This window comes from Bacillus rossius, chromosome 2, assembly GCF_032445375.1.
Source record: "Bacillus rossius redtenbacheri isolate Brsri chromosome 2, Brsri_v3, whole genome shotgun sequence".
NCBI lineage: Eukaryota > Metazoa > Arthropoda > Insecta > Phasmatodea > Bacillidae > Bacillus > Bacillus rossius.
This window is the reverse complement of record NC_086331.1, coordinates 65711951-65730957: the sequence shown is the minus strand read 5'-3', so window position 1 is coordinate 65730957 and position 19007 is coordinate 65711951.

Genomic DNA, 19007 nt, shown 5'->3' with positions numbered 1-19007 from the left:
AAAGAGACGTGATTAGTTCATTCAAGCACAGAGTTTATTCACTAGGATAAAAAAAATAATTAAACAAATATTTGACTAACAAATTAATAATAAATCATTTAACAATGGGATTAACGAATAAATAAATACATTAAATACACATTAAAGTGAAGTCAGCCGGCAAACAATTATCGCTACCACAACATGGCCGTCGCCGCCGCTCCGCTAAGGAACAGTACACTTCCCAGTTGCCACTACATACATGCTTATAACCAGACGTCGATTTTTCCCAAAACCAAATAATAAATAAAAGGGATGGAATAATACTACATTATTTCTTAAAAGATTAAGACGAAGATCGTCCAAGAAATGGTCGTGGCGAACGAGCCATGGCCAACCACTTACCCTCTGACTTGAGGCGAAGAAAAGTTGTTTCAAACCGACGTGGACCCGGCTTCCAGAGAGGTCCCCAGGCAAAAAAAAGCCTCGGCCCCTCCCTGGAAGGGGGTTTTAACTACAAAACTGGGCCACTCCGGAAAAAAAAACACGAACACCGGGAAAACTTAGCCTAGGGGGAACTGGCTGTCCCCCCTTCCCACAAGGAAAAATGAAAAACAACTGAAGTCTGCAGTTCCTTCTGCGCAGGCGCGAGCGAGATTCCCCCTCTCCCTCTTGCGCTGCTCGATTGTTTGTTTCAGTCTACGTTTCCAAAGTCGGACGCCAGATGGCAACACTAATCAGGACAGAGTCCTCGAAACGAGTACACAAAAGCCTCGCGTGGCAGAACAAACAAAATCGACGTTACACAGCGGGTTTTTCTGGAACGGCGTGTTGCAACCTCTCAGCGGGCCCTGGCCAGCGACCCGCAAGAATTAGCTAACCACGCAGCCTCGCAAAAGCCCGCGGTGCCTGTAAACTAATGTCGCAGCAACCTATATTCCAATACCCGCGTGTCGAAATCAACCGGCCGAGCCTGGAAACGTGCACGTACACCAACACGTTAACCTAACGAGATACAAAAGTAAAATAAAATTTATGAAAAAAAAGTAATGAAATTTTCAGACCGCGACAATATATACCTTGTTATTGGTGGTGGGGGGAGTCTGTCTGCCAGCTGCTTCCTTGGAGGAAGGATCTGATGTTTTTTTTTATTTTTTGCTCTTACCGATTTAGAACCAAGGACGAGAATCGATCTAATCAATCAGTATTCTAATAAGTAAATTTTTTGATGAATTTTGAATTTTTTTGCATTAAAATCGGATACTATTTTCAAAATTGCGTTAATAACGATAATTGATACAATGCTGACAATTCAAAATGACGGGTGTGACGAAAGATGTTTTAATACTTTTTGATTGAGAATTTGTTTAATATATTAATAAGTTACTGGTTTACTCATGCCGGAAATCGAACCGGGACCGAAATCGTTAAAATAACTAAACATTTGAAGTAGGCCATTTTTAAATTATTTTTTGGAATTTTTTCGGAATTTCTAGCATAAAAATTATGGATTTTCAAGATGGCGACCTTAACGATAGTTGCAACAGTTATGTCATAATACAAGATGGTGTTTCTGTCTCGAACAGGTGATGATAATATTACTTTAAATTAAAAAAATATATATTACAAGTCCGAATATGCATGTTATTTTTATATATATCTACCTTATTTAATTCTCAGTCTGGTAAATGTCTCATTGGCCGAGTGGTTAAAGGCGTATGTTTTCCAACCTACAGATCAGAGCTACGATGGTTCGAATTACAGCACTTCCAATGTATTTTGTATAAAAATTTAAATTTAATATGTCGATAAGGACCATAAAAGCTATGGTAGGTAATGGAACATCGATCTTACGTAATGAGACAGAGCGATGCTGGCGCTCTCTATTAACAAACAGCAGAAATAAACTCGACGGTATCCAAGATGGCGGCCTCCAGTAGAACAGAAAAAAAATCAAGAGTGATTCTGGCGCTATCTATGAACAAACAGCAGAAACAAAGTCGACGGTATCCAAGATAGCAGCCTCCAGCAGAACATAAAAATTCAATATGGCGACAGAGACGAAAATTTCTTCAAAATGAGTGGGGAGTAGTATAGTTTGATTCCTCCGGAAACAGGCGCCAGGCGGTGGTGCCGGTGCCGGTGTCCGCCATCTTGGATTGTGACGTCACGGCGGCCATCTTGGATGGTTGTGACCTTGACCTTTGACCTTGACCTTGAATTTGATTCTCAAAAATCGCCAAAATCCGCCAAAATTGGGCAAAATATGCCCAAAATTCCTCAAAAATCGCCAAAATTTCCATTTCTGTGGAAAAACGTTCCGCCAAAAAATCTCAAAAAATTCCACAAATTAAAAATTTCTCTTTGCGAGGGAAAAATTCCCCGTTTCGAGGGAAAAATTCCCGTTTTTAGTCCTTAAAAATCCCAGCGGCTGAAAATTCCTAAAACTGGCTTAAGCATCCTTAACTCAAGCCTCAGTTAAGCCATTTCTAGGAATAAGGATACAATGACCGCCATCTTGGATTATGTCGTCGCCGTTGCAATTTTCGTTACGGTCGCCATATTTAACTTTTTTTATTTATTATCCGATTTTAATAAAAAAAAAATACAATTTTATAAAAAAATTCAAATAACAAAAATTTAATAAAAATATTTAAAAAGCATACTTTTTCGGCACGGAGCTCGGAGTCCTCGGTTCAAACCCGACGAGTGCAAAAAAATAAAAATGACGACCGATCCTTCCCTCGTGGTGGGTGCTGGCAGACTGACTTCCACCACTTTTTATCATCATCTAGTATGACGTCATGGCCGCCATCTTGTCTTCGATGCTGGAAGCCATCATCATTGTATCGTCGCCTAGAGTGCGCCGAGGACATGTTAGTTTAATTCGTATCCACTAGAGTGCAGTAATCATTTATTACTGTGACACCCGCCATCTTGTCATTTGGCCGCCATCTTGAAAATCCGTAATTATTTAGCTAGAAATTCGGGAAAAGTTCCAAAGTTCATTAAATAAAACACTCATTAATTTACATATTGATTCGATCGATTCCCGTCCTCGGTTCGATACCCGATCGTTGCAATAATGTTTAATCTTATGTAAAAATAATAATTTAAGTAAACCATGTTCAACATTCGTAAAGAGACTCTAAATCCTCTACGACCACCATCCTATCAGACATCAAGACCACCATATTGGAAATGTGTAATTTTAATGCTAGAGATCCGGGAAAAAGTTCAGAAATCATTAAATAAATTTCCGATCAATATACTGATTAATTAGATCGACTAAGGTCCTTGGTACGATCTAGGATGATGCAAAAAAATTAAATATAACATAAATTTAACATAATAGTAACAGGTTCGAGGAATTAAACACCGCAAGTTCTTTTACAAACATAATATTTATTACATAATTTCTATTCTACTACAGGATCACTTACGAAAGCCAGCAATCTTATAATCATTTAGTTCTGCAGCTGTGTGAAATGACTAATTCTTAGCTCCAATCGGTTTATACTAGACAGAGTCCAGCCAGAACCTTAACAGACATAGTCCACCTCTTCTTGACAGAGTTTCTGGATACCGTTTTTAACAGTTTGCTTCACATCGTTAGAACTGTAAATTACTGCAGCCGATGTCTTGAATGCACACTTCTTCACTTTGTTATCGAACGGATATGGCTTTCCATATATACAGTCCAACCACAAGTTATATTTCAAAGGTCCGTTTGTTGCTACATCATCAGTAAGCTGATTGATTATCTTCTGTCTGATATCGTCAAGAAAATTACAAATGTCCTTCGACTCACCGAACGTATTTAGATAATAGTAGTCTTTCAACGTTCCACGAAATGCAGACTGCGCCAAGTAGAAGCCATTATCGTTCACTTGTAATGCTCCGAACACAGTCTTAGGTTTAGTTCCATGTTCAGACGTCATAACAATCGGTTGCTGGGCATCTGTTTTTTTGGTTGTACGCTTTCGTGTCTCCAATCTAAAGCGAGGAGTCGAAATGTCGGCAGGTAGTTCAGCAGTAGGAGCACAGACTCCACCTTAACATTTTTTCGCATGATGTCGCAAACTGTCAATTCGAGTAAACCATTTAAGGCACTCATCACATCGAAACTTCATGCGAGAAGGATTCTTCGTGCATTTGCTCCGCTCATGTCTTCGTGCATCATGGGAAAATGCGAACGACGTATCACAGTAGCTGCAAGGATACCGTGGTGATGAAGACGATCCTTTCAGACCCGATCCAGATACAGGCGTTGCAACAGTAGTACCATTTCCAGGCATTCTCTTATGCACATCGATGTATCGTTGTTGCGACGAAACCTTTACTTTCTGCCGCACAGCAGGACCTTTGCATGCCTTCATGTGCGTTTTCATATTATCTTTTCTGGCAAACTGCTTATGACATTTCTCACAAACAAACATTTTACGATATAGGTTCTTGACAAATTCGCTCCTCTCGTGTCGCCGAGCATTGCTGTTGTTTGAGAAAATCTTGTCGCAGTAACAGCACCGATGTTCGCTAGTTGTCAAATCAGCATCCATTGAAGTCTCCATCGAGGTCGTATCGTCGATCGTCGTGGTTTCCTGCACATCCAGCTCAATAGTCATTAAGCTATCTTTTGCTGGTGGTATCACATCTGTTGAAATCTCCTCCAATGTTGACGTCGTTGTCGTTGCCAACGAGATCTGCTCCACCATTGTCGTCGCTGACGTCAAGGTTCCCATAGACGATGGTACAACGTCCATCGAGTTCGGCGTTAAAGTCGGTAAATGTGCTTCCTTTTCGTTGGCGGTGCTGCCTTTTCTTTGTCGGTGCTTCCAAATGTGCTGCCTTTTCGTTGTCGGTGCTGCCTTTTCGTTGTCGGTGCTTCCAAATGTGCTGCCTTTTCGTTGTCTATGCTTCCAAATGTGCTGCCTTTTTGTTGTCGGTGCTTCCAAATGTGCTGCCTTTTCGTTGATGGTCCTTCTATTTTTAATGTTGTTTTGACTCTAGTATTATTGTAAATAATTCTTGATTTGACTAACGTATTATTTCATCCGGTGCATGTATATAAGCGAGTCCTAGACAGCAGGTTGCTCAGTTTGTTACTGTTGCCGACGGTGTAAGGATCACCTAGATTATTTCATCTGGTGCATAAGTCGTGTAATTACCTGTTCTTGAGAACTCGATGGAATCTTTACCGACTTTAACGCCGAACTCGATGGACGTTGTACCATCGTCTATGGGAACCTTGACGTCAGCGACGACAATGGTGGAGCAGATCTCGTTGGCAACGACGACGACGTCAACATTGGAGGAGATTTCAACAGATGTGATACCACCAGCAGAAGATAGCTTAATGACTACTGAGCTGGATGTGCAGGAAACCACGACGATCGACGATACGACCTCGATGGAGACTTCAATGGATGCTGATTTGACAACTAGCGAAATCGGTGCTGTTACTGCGACAAGATTTTTTCAAACAACAGCAATGCTCGGTGACACGAGAGGAGCGAATGTGTCAAGAACCTATATCGTAAAATGTTTGTTTGTGAGAAATGTCATAAGCAGTTTGCCAGAAAAGATAATATGAAAACGCACATGAAGGCATGCAAAGGTCCTGCTGTGCGGCAGAAAGTAAAGGTTTCGTCGCAACAACGATGCATCGATGTGCATAAGAGAATGCCTGGAAATGGTACTACTGTTGCAACGCCTGTATCTGGATCGGGTCTGAAAGGATCGTCTTCATCACCACGGTATCCTTGCAGCTACTGTGATACGTCGTTCGCATTTTTCCATGATGCACGAAGACATGAGCGGAGCAAATGCACGAAGAATCCTTCTCGCATGAAGTTTCGATGTGATGAGTGCCTTAAATGGTTTACTCGAATTGACAGTTTGCGACATCATGCGAAAAAATGTAAAGGTGGAGTCTGTGCTCCTACTGCTGAACTACCTGCCGACATTTCGACTCCTCGCTTTAGATTGGAGACACGAAAACGTACAACCAAAAAAACAGATGCCCAGCAACCGATTGTTATGACGTCTGAACATGGAACTAAACCTAAGACTGTGTTCGGAGCATTACAAGTGAACGATAATGGCTTCTACTTGGCGCAGTCTGCATTTCGTGGAACGTTGAAAGACTACTATTATCTAAATACGTTCGGTGAGTCGAAGGACATTTGTAATTTTCTTGATGATATCAGACAGAAGATAATCAATCAGCTTACTGATGATGTAGCAACAAACGGACCTTTGAAATATAACTTGTGGTTGGACTGTATATATGGAAAGCCATATCCGTTCGATGACAAAGTGAAGAAGTGTGCATTCAAGACATCGGCTGCAGTAATTTACAGTTCTAACGATGTGAAGCAAACTGTTAAAAACGGTATCCAGAAACTCTGTCAAGAAGAGGTGGACTATGTCTGTAAAGGTTCTGGCTGGACTCTGTCTAGTATAAACCGATTGGAGCTAAGAATTAGTCATTTCACACCGCTGCAGAACTAAATGATTATAAGATTGCTGGCTTTCGTAAGTGATCCTGTAGTAGAATAGAAATTATGTAATAAATATTATGTTTGTAAAAGAACTTGCGGTGTTTAATTCCTCGAACCTGTTACTATTATGTTAAATTTATGTTATATTTAATTTTTTTGCATCATCCTAGATCGTACCAAGGACCTTAGTCGATCTAATTAATCAGTATATTGATCGGAAATTTATTTAATGATTTCTGAACTTTTTCCCGGATCTCTAGCATTAAAATTACACATTTCCAATATGGTGGTCTTGATGTCTGATAAGATGGTGGTCGTAGAGGATTTAGAGTCTCTTTACGAATGTTGAACATGGTTTATTTAAATTATTATTTTTTTATTTAAGATTAAACATTATTGCAACGATCGGGTATCGAACCGAGGACGGGAATCGATCGAATCAATATGTAAATTAATGAGTGATTTATTTAATGAATTTTGGAACTTTTCCCGAATTTCTAGCTAAATAATTACGGATTTTCAAGATGGCGGCCAAATGACAAGATGGCGGGTGTCACAGTAATAAATGATTACTGCACTCTAGCGGATACGAATTAAACTAACATGTCATCGGCGCACTCTGGTCGACGATACAATGATGATGGCTTCCAGCATCGAAGACAAGATGGCGGCCATGACGTCATACTAGATGATGAAAAAAGTGGTGGGAGTCAGTCTGCCAGCACCCACCACGAGGGAAGGATCGGTCGTCATTTTTATTTTTTTGCACTCGTCGGGTTCGAACCGAGGACTCCAAGCTCCGTGTCGAAAAAGTATGCTTTTTAAATATTTTTATTAAATTTTTATTATTTGAATTTTTTTATTAAATTTTAATTTTTTTATTAAAATCGGATAATAAATAAAAAAGTTAAAGATGGCGACCGTAACGAAAATTGCAACGGTGACGACATAATCCAAGATGGCGGTCATTGTATCCTTATTCCTAGAAATGGCTTAACTGAGGCTTGAGTTAAGGTTGCTTAAGCCAGTTTTAGGAATTTTCAGCCGCTGGGATTTTTAAGGACTAAAAACGGGAATTTTTCCCTCGAAACGGGGAATTTTTCCCTCGCAAAGAGAAATTTTTAATTTGTGGAATTTTTTGAGATTTTTTGGCGGAACTTTTTTCCACAGAAATGGAAATTTTGGCGATTTTTGAGGAATTTTGGGTAAATTTTGCCCAATTTTGGCGGATTTTGGCGATTTTTGAGGATCAAATTCAAGGTCAAGGTCAAAGGTCAAGGTCACAACCATCCAAGATGGCCGCCGTGACGTCACAATCCAAGATGGCGGACACCGGCACCGGCACCACCGCCTGGCGCCTGTTTCCGGAGGAACCAAACTATACTACTGTGGGGCGCTCGATTTAAAGATGGCGGATCCAAGATGGCTGATCCAAAATGGCTTTCGGGGTCAAGGTCAAAGTCACGGTACTACTTGTCCCGTTACGCTGTGTCCCGTTACGCTCATGGCCGCCGTGACGTCACAATCCAAGATGGTCGCCGTGAAGTCGCAATGTAAACAATTCGCTCAATCCACACCCTGGACCCTGTGCCCGGGCGCCCATTTCTATACTACTGGTGCCAGTTAAGTTCAAGCAATAAGCTGTTTGTAAATTCTGTGGCAGTACCTTTATGCCTGTTTACTATGCTAGACATAATGAAAAATAGTTACGTTGGTTACAATGCGAAATATGTGGCCTTATATATCGATGTCGCAACTATTTGATAGTCCACTCCAAATTCTGTAAAGTTCCAAACTCTAAATTGTTTGTGTACAAAGTGTCATGTGACTTTTCCATGAATCTAAAAATGTCCAGCTTTGGTTGTGATTGTCAGTTTTTAATACGAATGTGGAAGAGCTAGGGCAGACTTGACCATTATTCAGCTGTATAAATTCTTTATCAAGACTAAAAATCTCCAATGGCTGCAGTAGCATCAACGACAAAGGCCTTGATGACACCTTTACCTTTAAAAATTGAAGGTTCTTTGGCCCAGCCTGACCCATCACCTCCAACAACAACAACTGTAATGTCTACTCCATCATCAATAGAGATACTGGTAGCAGCGACATTGAAAGACTCAGTCATCTCAGAGGTAGCAGCTCAAACATTACCTACCACTCCAACAGTACAGAAAAAATTCAACAGATACAGTTTCGTCAGCAGCAGTTCCAGTAACGACCTCAACACCTACTGATTCCTTATCTACCCATACTGTTTTGCTATCGTCACCTCCAATTGACTACCGTTGCATATATTGCAATAAGACTTTTATACATTGCAGAAATTGTATCATGTATCCTACAGTTTCAAAAACCCAGCTCCTGTTAGGCACAAGTGTGACAGATGATGTAAACAAATGTCTTGAAGAGACATGTCAATACATGGAAAGTATTGGTTACACAATCATGTGGAACTAAAGACAATGACGGAGATATTGTATTTTTTGTATATGTGGTAGAGTAGAATTTATGTAATAAATGTTTGAAAAATGTGTTTTATTTATTGACCCTAGAACATTTAATTTTACATGATATGAAAATGAAGAGATATTTAATTAAAACATATTTTTCAGCCTAAATTACTTTTTCATTGGTCAGGGATAAAATCAAGGACAGTTAACATTTGAATCAATCAGTATATTAATAGGTAATTATTTTAATTATATTTAGAATTTTCCAAATTTTTTTAATGATCCGTTGATTGATAGTACTGCACTCTAGTGAGTAAAAATAAACCACGATGGTTGGTGCACACTCTAGCAGATGCAAAAAAGATAGTTAGTCTAAGATGGCTGCAATTAAATCATAATATGGAAATAATAAACGCTTTGGTAGTAGTGGTAGGGGTCAGTACGCTTATATTCCTTATGGAGGAATTTTTAATCAATTTATCTCGCCGGGATTCAAACCGAGGTCTCCAAGTTCCATGATGTAGTTGCGTTTATATTTATTTTTATATATACATCATTCTTCTGTACGTGTGTATGTGACTGAACTCCTCCTAAACGGCGGTACCGATTCTGATGACATGTTGTGTGTGTGATTAAGTTAGAGAAAGGTTTAGATTCACAATTTGATCCAATAGAAAATGTTTTTTGTAGTTTTTTATTTATGTTTTTTTGTTTATCTTTGTTTATCTTTAAAAATAAGTATATAAGTATGTATGTAAAATAAATTATAAAATTTATAAAATAAAATAAATGTTATTTATAGTTTATTTTAAAATATATATAATTTTTGGATTTACAACGTTTGAACATGACGTTTGTCGGGTCCGCTTTAAAATGTGTGTTCAAGTGTATTCAAGAATGGTTTAGATTCACAATTCGATCCAATAAATAATGTTTTTTTTTTTACTAATTAATTTCATAATGTTGTGTTTGATCATTGGATGTTTTACATTGGATCCGGTAGGAAGCGCTCTGATCTCGTTATCGAATATTCAAAAATATTTTATTTTTATTTCAGTTCGACCCGGCAGATGGTACTGCGATTAGATTCAGGGAAATTTCCTGTAAATTGGTACTATTTCGTAAATCTGTTACTTGCGTCATAGCTTAGTGTTGTTATTATATTAAAAATCCTGTGTTGATTGAGAATATTATAATAAAGTTTAATTAATGTCTAGAGGGTTTTGAAGTGTAATTAAAAACTATACATGTGGGATTCGTTAGGTGCAGTATTGAAGTGAGTATTTCCCATGATTATATATAAAATTTACACGTGCATTGAATTACAATCAACCTAACCTACAAATAAAGAAGTTAAGTACTTATAACTTATTTATGTGTTGTTCACTTTTTTTACAAAATTTTTTACAGAAAAATGCCACGTCTTCGTGAAAGAGCAGGAAATATTGGTTGACGTACCCGACATGCGCTAGTGGTCCATAACCGTCGATTAAACAGTACGGCATATGAACATTCGGCGGATAATGTAAATTTAAGAGACCAAGTTGCAAACACACGTGAAAATGAAAATCAAGAGCAACGCAATCAACGTCTTCGAGCAAATACATTAAGACATCGAGAGGGACGTCAACGTGCGACTGACGCACACAGACTACGTAATCAACAGCGTGTGCAAGAACATCGAGCATTGACACGTGTATCACTTCATTGTCTCGCGTTCGAATATGACCCTGAAATAGACTATTGGTCACATGCACAAATCATAATCGGCAATATGGACAAAGAGTGCCAACATTGTCATGCATGTAAATACAAAGGTGAACCGGCCAGTCCTTGCTGCGCATTTGGAAAAGTTTCACTTCCATCATTAAATTTTCCACCGGTGTCATTGAAAATTCTATTAGCTGGAGCCACATCAACAATCGAAATTGTTTTTGCATAAAATTCGTAAATTCAATTCATGCTTCCAAATTACATCATTTGGAGCAACAAAAATCGTTGGGAATGAGGATGGTCGTAATTTTGAATCAACATTCAAGTTTGAGGGCCAAGTGTAGATACCACAAAATTGGTTCTTTGTTTTCAATGCCTGATGCAGGTCCATACTTTTTACAAATTTACTTAATGGGCGATGAGGAGGAACAAATTAACACACGCTGCCTAAACAACCACATCGAGCAGATGGAGGAGCGAAAGATTGTGGAAACTTTGAAAACGTTTTAACAAAATCATAACCAATTGGTCCGGTTGTTCAACACTGTTTCCAACAAATTGCAAAACGACAACTACGTTAGTAGTATATATTAGTTCCTACTAGATCAGGCTTCAGGCTGTGGAGCCGGGAGCCGGGCCGCCATCTTGAATTGTGACGTCACGGCGGCCATCTTGGATGGTAGTGACCTTGACGTTTGACCTTGACCTAGACCTTGACCCCGGCGGCCATTTTGGATCCGCCATCTTGGATGACGTCATTTTGTTTTCTCGAACATTCCGGCGTTGTGTTTTCCGCCATTTTGAATTATGACATGACCGTTGCAATTATCGTTACGGCCGCCATCTTTAACTTTTGTATTTATTATCCGATTTTAATGAAAAAAAATTTAAATTTTTAAAAAAAATTTAAATAAAATTTTTTTAATAAAAATGTTTTTAAAAAACAAACACTTACGACACGGAGCACGGAGTCCTCGGTTCGAACCCGACGAGTGCAAAAAAATTAATAATGGCGACCGATCCTTTCCTCGTGGTGGGTGCTGGCAGACTGACCCCCACCACTTTGTTCATAGCATATATATCGCCAGTTAGCATGACGTCATGTCAGCCATATTGTCCTCGTCTGCTGGAAGCCATCATCATTGTATCGTCGGCTAGAGTGCGCTGATGCCATGTTAGTTTAATTCTTATCCGCTAGAGTGCAGTAATCATTTATTATTTTTGCTGTGACACCCGCCATCTTGTCATTTGGCCGCCATCTTGAGAATACGTAATTATTTAGCTAGAAATTCGGGAAAAAGTTCAAAATTCATTAAATAAATTTGTAATCTATATAATGATTGATTAGATCGACTAAGGTCCTTGGTTCGATCCCTGGCAGATACAAAACAACTTTAATATTTTAAAAAAGTACCACTAAAGTGGCAGGTTTGAGAAAATAAAAACACCGCAAGTTCTTTTAAAAAAACTTTTATTACATAAATACTACACTACTACAAGTACAAAAAAATACACAGACAAATTACTAAAGTTTTGTGGATTTTTCGATTCAAACAGTCTTCTTAATGGACGAAGTAAGTCTTTTACATGTCCGTAAATGTCTATTCAGTTTATCAGGTCGACATATTGGTACACCACCATTTTTCACACAAAGACGAATTATCGACTTCATTAAAAGGACAGTGATATATTTCGTGTCGTTGTGCACTTTGAATATTTGGTAATGTTTTGTTACAAAATATACAGCTTGATTCCGATGAATGTACAGCCAGTCTATCACAATTCCTGAGCTGCCGAGTATAAACTTGCTTAAACATCTGTTGCACTGATATTTAATGAGTTCAGAGTAATTACTACAATTGTGTATTACACAATCCCGTAATTTCAAGTTTTTGAACTTCTCACAGTACGTGCAGTCGGGTGATGGAACACCGCTGGATGCTCCTTCCTTCATCAATGGCACTGGAATTGTTGACAACCATTGTAACACTGATAAAATGTTAACTTCTGAAGCCTTTGAGGTCTGCTCTGCAGAAGATGTTGCACGCGTCGAAATCTCCTGCTGTGCTGAGAGAGCAGGTGTAGCTGTAGACGTCGTTGTCATCGTGCTCTGCACTGATGATGGTAGACGTTCGATCCAGGTTGGTGTACATAGTGGTAATGATGCCATCGAGTTCTCAAGAATAGCTAGATACCGGTCTATTATGTTATACAAGTCTAACTATCCGATCCGTTCATCACCGCAACCGGAATCGTTCATATCACCAGGGTCTCACTTAAATAGTCTCATCAGTTGGTACAACTCATGAGTCAAAACAATAACCATGTTCATTATACTCGCACTTAACTTTCTCGGAGCATTTTTTATAATGATGATGTATGCTATCCAGACGTGAAATTAGTTTATTACATTTTATACACTGAAACAGTATTCTTTGAGCATTATTCTGACAGCTGCTTCTTTCATGTCTGCGCGCATTTGAAGTGAAAGTAAATGATGCGCCACAATATTTGCATTGATGCGCTGTACGCTCTTCATTAATTGAAGTATTCAATGCAGATGATGAAACTTCAGCTGATGATGGAACAGCACGTATCGTTGTCTCCTCTGCAGCAGGTATCGGGATCTACACCGCTGTCGCGGTCTCCTCTGCAGTCGTATCGGGATCTCCGACTCCATCATCGTTGCTGCCATCGAGATCCCCGCTGCTGACGGTAAACAGTCTATTCCGGTCGACATTGGAACAGTAACTAAATCTCACGAAACTACCTGAAGAGAGCAAGTCCGTACTACACCGCGGCCAGAGGTGAACTGCGGGTCCAGTCGTCTGAACCTCGCTTATATACCCGTGGTCTACTGGTATACTACATGAGTCAAAATATTGTCTGTACTTAAAATTATTTTTTTATTAGGTACCTAAAAATTATAGAAATAAAAAACACATTATTTCAAGTTTTACACATTTATTTATAAAAATTACACAAATACACATTAGGTTAAGGAATCAAGCATTTTCACAAGCAAAGTCTTTAATGCCGCACGAACTGACTCGTCGACTCCGGTTCCAACTGTTTCGCAGGCAACGGGATCAGGAACACATGTTTCCAGCTGGTCATCTTCTGCGACGTCGACAACTCCGACAAGACATGGTCGGTGACGTCTGTGACAATGTCTACGCCTGGGCTTAGGCTCAGTGCTAGTTGGGACAGATTCACTGCCTGAACTGCGACGACGAGACGCACACCATTTGGACTTCTGCGTAGAAGCATCACTTCTTGCGGGTAGAACGACAACTGAAGGCACGTACGTATGTATGACATTTATATATGCAGACTCCTACTAACATTGTATGTGCCATTTCTGCATTAACTGCGAGTTTGTACAGGCACAGACACGATCAAACTTGTCAAGTGGCTGCACGTCGTATATTGCACTAAGCTTGCGCAGGGAAGGACAGCCGTAGTCTGTCTGTAGGTCTACAATTACAACCGACGCATCACACAACTTTCTCAGCCATTTCTTCTGTTCAGGTCCGGCAACGTAGATTATTTCGTTTTGAACTAGTAAATCTTCAATAGTGTTTTTTACTTGGTACGGAATTTTTCCTTCGTCCCTCTCTAGTCCGTGATAATATTTACATAGCCATTCATTCGACCGTTTACTTTTTTCGTCTAGTAGTTTCCACGGATACGGAGGTCGGAAAGTGCGTGTTCGAGTCTTGTCTCCGGAGGTGACGCTAATTTCCTTGAGCACGAATCTATTTTGACTCTGGAAACCTTGCAGGTTGCAGTACATCTTGTCGCTAGCAATGCTCGGTCGTAACTAAATTATCATAGAAAATGAAACACTATTTATGTCAGAATTTTCACAAGTTTGTCTCGACAATTGTACGAAGCAAGCCGATCGTGAAGTATCAGACAAAAAGCATAGGTGTTTGGTGGAATATTTCCGCTAGTCGTTATCTCGATCCTACAGTCGATGATGTTTTAATTTATACGATCATCCTGTTCTGAAACGTTAAACACCATTAAAAGAGCCTTGTTCTTGAAACTGTCGGGACTCAGTATCGGTGATTGTCTCCGCCCATAGTAAGCTTGCTGAAACTTGGCGTACATTTGATATGCGAGAAGAAATCTTCCACTTTCAAAGTCCATGTTCATGTCAACGTACGGATAACTTTCGCTGTTTAAAAATATTTTTACATTACGTTTTTGACAGTTATCGAATACGGAGCGACTTACTCCTGCATTGAGCTGGCTTCCGGTCTGAAGCCCGACGATGATGTATCTTGGTTTTTCCGTAGCGAAGCTGGACTTTACTATCCAATTGATACGCTGACTATGAGGCAAGCCAGGATAAGTTTCCAGGCTCCAGGATCGGAATGGCACTGTAAAGTTTGGCCCTAAACCCCGGCCAAACTAAACAACTTCCGCAACCCGCGACACAGTTAAACTCCTATATTGCCCCGTACCGCGAGCGCAAGTAAACCCAAAAAAATATTAAAACCTAAACAAATGGCAGGCTTAAAAAATACTAATAAGATTGCTAACAGTGAGAGGAGGCAGCAAGTTAAAAAGACGCAAAATGTAAATGGCAACATTTAATATATATATATATATATATAAATATACCATAAAATCGTTTCATCACAAACGGCGCATCCATCATAAAATACATACCCTATTACTACTTATAAAAAATTGCTATATAATAAAACTAAATAAAAATACTTTAACAATTCCCCAAAAAAATATAATTTGATCATATACTTCGGAGCTCCGAAAAATTAAAGGTAATTACCAAAAAGGCATTAAAAATATATAAGAACATATTAATACAATAACAAATTTATATACGCACCGGGCGTAGCACTACTGTAAATACCAATTAACAGAATGAAATCCAGCAAAAAATTGACACACATTAGCATCCAAAATAATATATCAAAAATTTAGCTAATTAAAAATTATGGGTTAACAAGCGCTTCTCAGTTAAGTCATTTTCTAACGGTCGACGCCTTTTTTCTTCCATGTCTGGCCGGGATTGGATTGAATTGGATTGGATCCTTCGCCATACCGTCTTGGAGTCTTGGCGCACATAATTCATCCTTGGAAAATCCTCGCGACATTCACACACGCCTCACCAACCCCTCGCTTTTCATCGTACCAATGCGTTCAAAATTATATATATATATGAACCCCGTTCATATTCAAAAAGGAACACTCGTATTCAGATGTTCGACCGGCAAGTCACTTCGACGTGGAACCATCACCATGGCCAACCCGTGTTTAACTCACGTCCGCGCCCGCCCGGGCCCACCAGGCGACTGACGCTCGCAGTCTCCCCTCTGATGTCACACACTCAGCTGTTCACCACGCGCGCCGCCTAGCGCAGCGATTACCAAAATATTCGGTATTGTCCTTGAACTTTCCAGACCAATTTTATAACTTAAAATCTTAAAATTAAAAGTAATAAGACTAAACAAGAATTACAATTTCCTTATTTAAAACAAAATATAACAAACTTAAATCCAAAATAACTCTTATTACCAGGGCATCCGAAAAGGTTAATAAAATAAGTTAACCAATTCTGCCAACCTAAACATTATCAAAGGTAGAGGCTGTAGCACACATGCTACAGCACATCGAAGTTCTTGCCATTTTCTATGTTCTTCAACATCTTTACTTGTTCAACGGTTCTCACTTGGATGTGGGGCAGCATCCACTCGATTGACTGCAGTGTTAGCGAGAAATCTTGAGGGTTTTCTGCAGCGGTGAAAATTGCATTAATGTGCGTGTTGGCTAGAAGCAGTACGAGCTCTATTTCGAATTAATGATTATATGCTTGTAGTCCTCGGCGAATACAAGAAGCATGGACAGAGGAACACAAACTTCGAACTTCTCTTCGGCATAAACCGGAAGCTTATATTCATCCTCGAGAGCCCAACCAGCCATCTTTGCAGCAGACAGTTCATTTGGCGTGAGCGAAAGGTAATTTTTCATAGCAGATGTTATGCCAACATCTCTCGTCTGGTCTACCTCGACGCCATTGAGTACATATGTAATGCGCTCGATTAGGTGAAGAGTACCATTGCAGGATATTGATGTCATTGTTGGGTGCGTACCATCCGCTTTTGTCAGCGTGCCTCTTATACGTAGAAATGACTGCGAAGGTAAAGTACAAATATCTTGGTGCTGTACGGCAATGCGTACTTCCGATGGTAGTGCGTACGGTCCGAGCAGGAAAGGCTGGTACTCGTGCAATTCCATTTTCGTAATGCTGTCATCAAATATGACCGGATATTCCACGTTGAGGATTTCGTCTTCCATATTTATTCGGCACTTGTCCAATACTGAGAAGATACTTTATGCTATCAGGTGTTAATGCACCGATGTCTGGTAGAGAACTGTTCTTATTAACGCCAATACAATTTCTTTTATAACTATTCGGTGTTACGAACTTTATGCCCATCGCTTCAAGTGCAGACGTAATGTAATTTCTTCGTCTTGAAAATTCACCAATCGTTCTCGCTGGTCAACGATTCTGACGACGACTTCGTATGCGCACTTCACGACGGCTGGAACGTAAATGATACTTTGCGGTACCTATACCAGTTTATATCCTGGCGGGACCATCGGCAAAAAGTTGTGCAGCATGTTGCTTAGTCTTCCGTTGAGATACGTTCCACTTGCCAAAATACAGTTTTTTCTTATGACATTCACAGGCAAAATGTTTACTGCGCGCGTAGATTCGTACGTTCTTCCTGTATCATACACCTTTGATTCGAATCCGAGCATCGTACCTATGGTCCCAGGTTTCGTAAAGTCGACATTTTCACTGCATGTTAGAATGCTTTTTTGAGTGTTTGGATTTCCACGCAGTTGAAAGTCTACATCCTGTGGTAACATATCCCTGATGTATTTTGCAATGTCGTCAATTTTGTAAGAGCCAAAAGATAACTGTATTTCATGAGTGGTCCCATCGCTTTTCAGGAAGCAGATCTGGCAGTTTTCTTCGTCGATATTAGGTATGGCATTATACGTTTAAAAATCTACGAGTCCGATAAACCATTCTCCGTCTAAATCCAGAGGCGGGAAATGAACCGCCAGCAGCTCAGTTGCGTGACCTGTCAAGGTAAGTGTTATCGACATGACTAATAAATTATCATCACTGCACAACCTTTAAGTAGCAATTTTTATTTCTCAGCTTATTTTTGTTTGTTAAAAAGCGAAGACACAAGTGTCCGCAGTTTGTTTGATTAGGTCTCTGTTCCGTTTCGTAATTCTAAAACAACGTAGTGGACCAGCCCAGGTACTGTCGCAGTTCAGGCGTAGGACTCAAATTACCGAAACTATCATAGTACTCGGCCATTTTTCCCGTCTTTAGATAGGCCACCCAATGCGTGCCGCGACCCAACGACGTGTCTAAATTAATGATGGCACGTTCGTGCGTTTTTGGGTTGCTGGGCAAAGTGTCGCGCATAAACACGCCGCGGAAATTTTGTATTTTCAGTTTTAGAGCGTACCTGATCAAATCTATATTGGTGAGCGGACGTTTCGGCAAAGAACTTAGGATTTTTTCATTCGTTTCTTCCTCATGCCTCGACCTGATTTGTGATGTTGCAAGTAGAGTCCTGCGCCGTTTTTTTTACCCATGGCAATGGCTTCCATGCTGGCATTGTGTCGCTGTGCTTCTTTTAACTGCTTGAGCTCATTCTTCGAAATGTTGACTGCCCGCACTATACCGCTCGTTGCACCGATGAGGCCGTCGAGAACACCCAATGCAGGCAAAAGCAAAGGAAGAAATCCTCCTATAATCTTCTTGTCGAGAGTCTGTAATTTTTGCTTGGCTTATTGCACGCCTGCACCAGTCTTGGGTTTGGTCTTGCGTGAGTTAGTCTTTGACTTGATGGAGCTGGCTCGAAGAGCACCCAGTCCTAATTTGGTCTTTGCCTTCATGATTTTGGAAACACTCCAGGCCGCGATTTTCTCTCCTAGTCCCGCGTTCGGCGATTTACTTATATCTTCGGCTTCCTGTGCCAATATATCGTCGGCCCGGTGTCTGGATTCCAGATCCTTGCTTAATGAATATGCGATATCGTGCTGCTTGCACTTTTCGTCGAGAGAATTAATGCCCACGTCACCGCGAGCTAACCTTATCGCTAGTTTAGTGCCGGGGCCCCAGAATCGGTAGCCGGGAATGTGTAGCTCGAATGGCAGATTGTTTATCAGCGAGTTCACGAGTCCTGCACTGATGTGTTTTTTGTTCTTACCTTTTCGAGTCATTACGCACAACTGACCAGAAAGTATAAATGTGTTTGATTTTATACAAATTCTTTAGTACAATGCAGGTCGTCAAGCA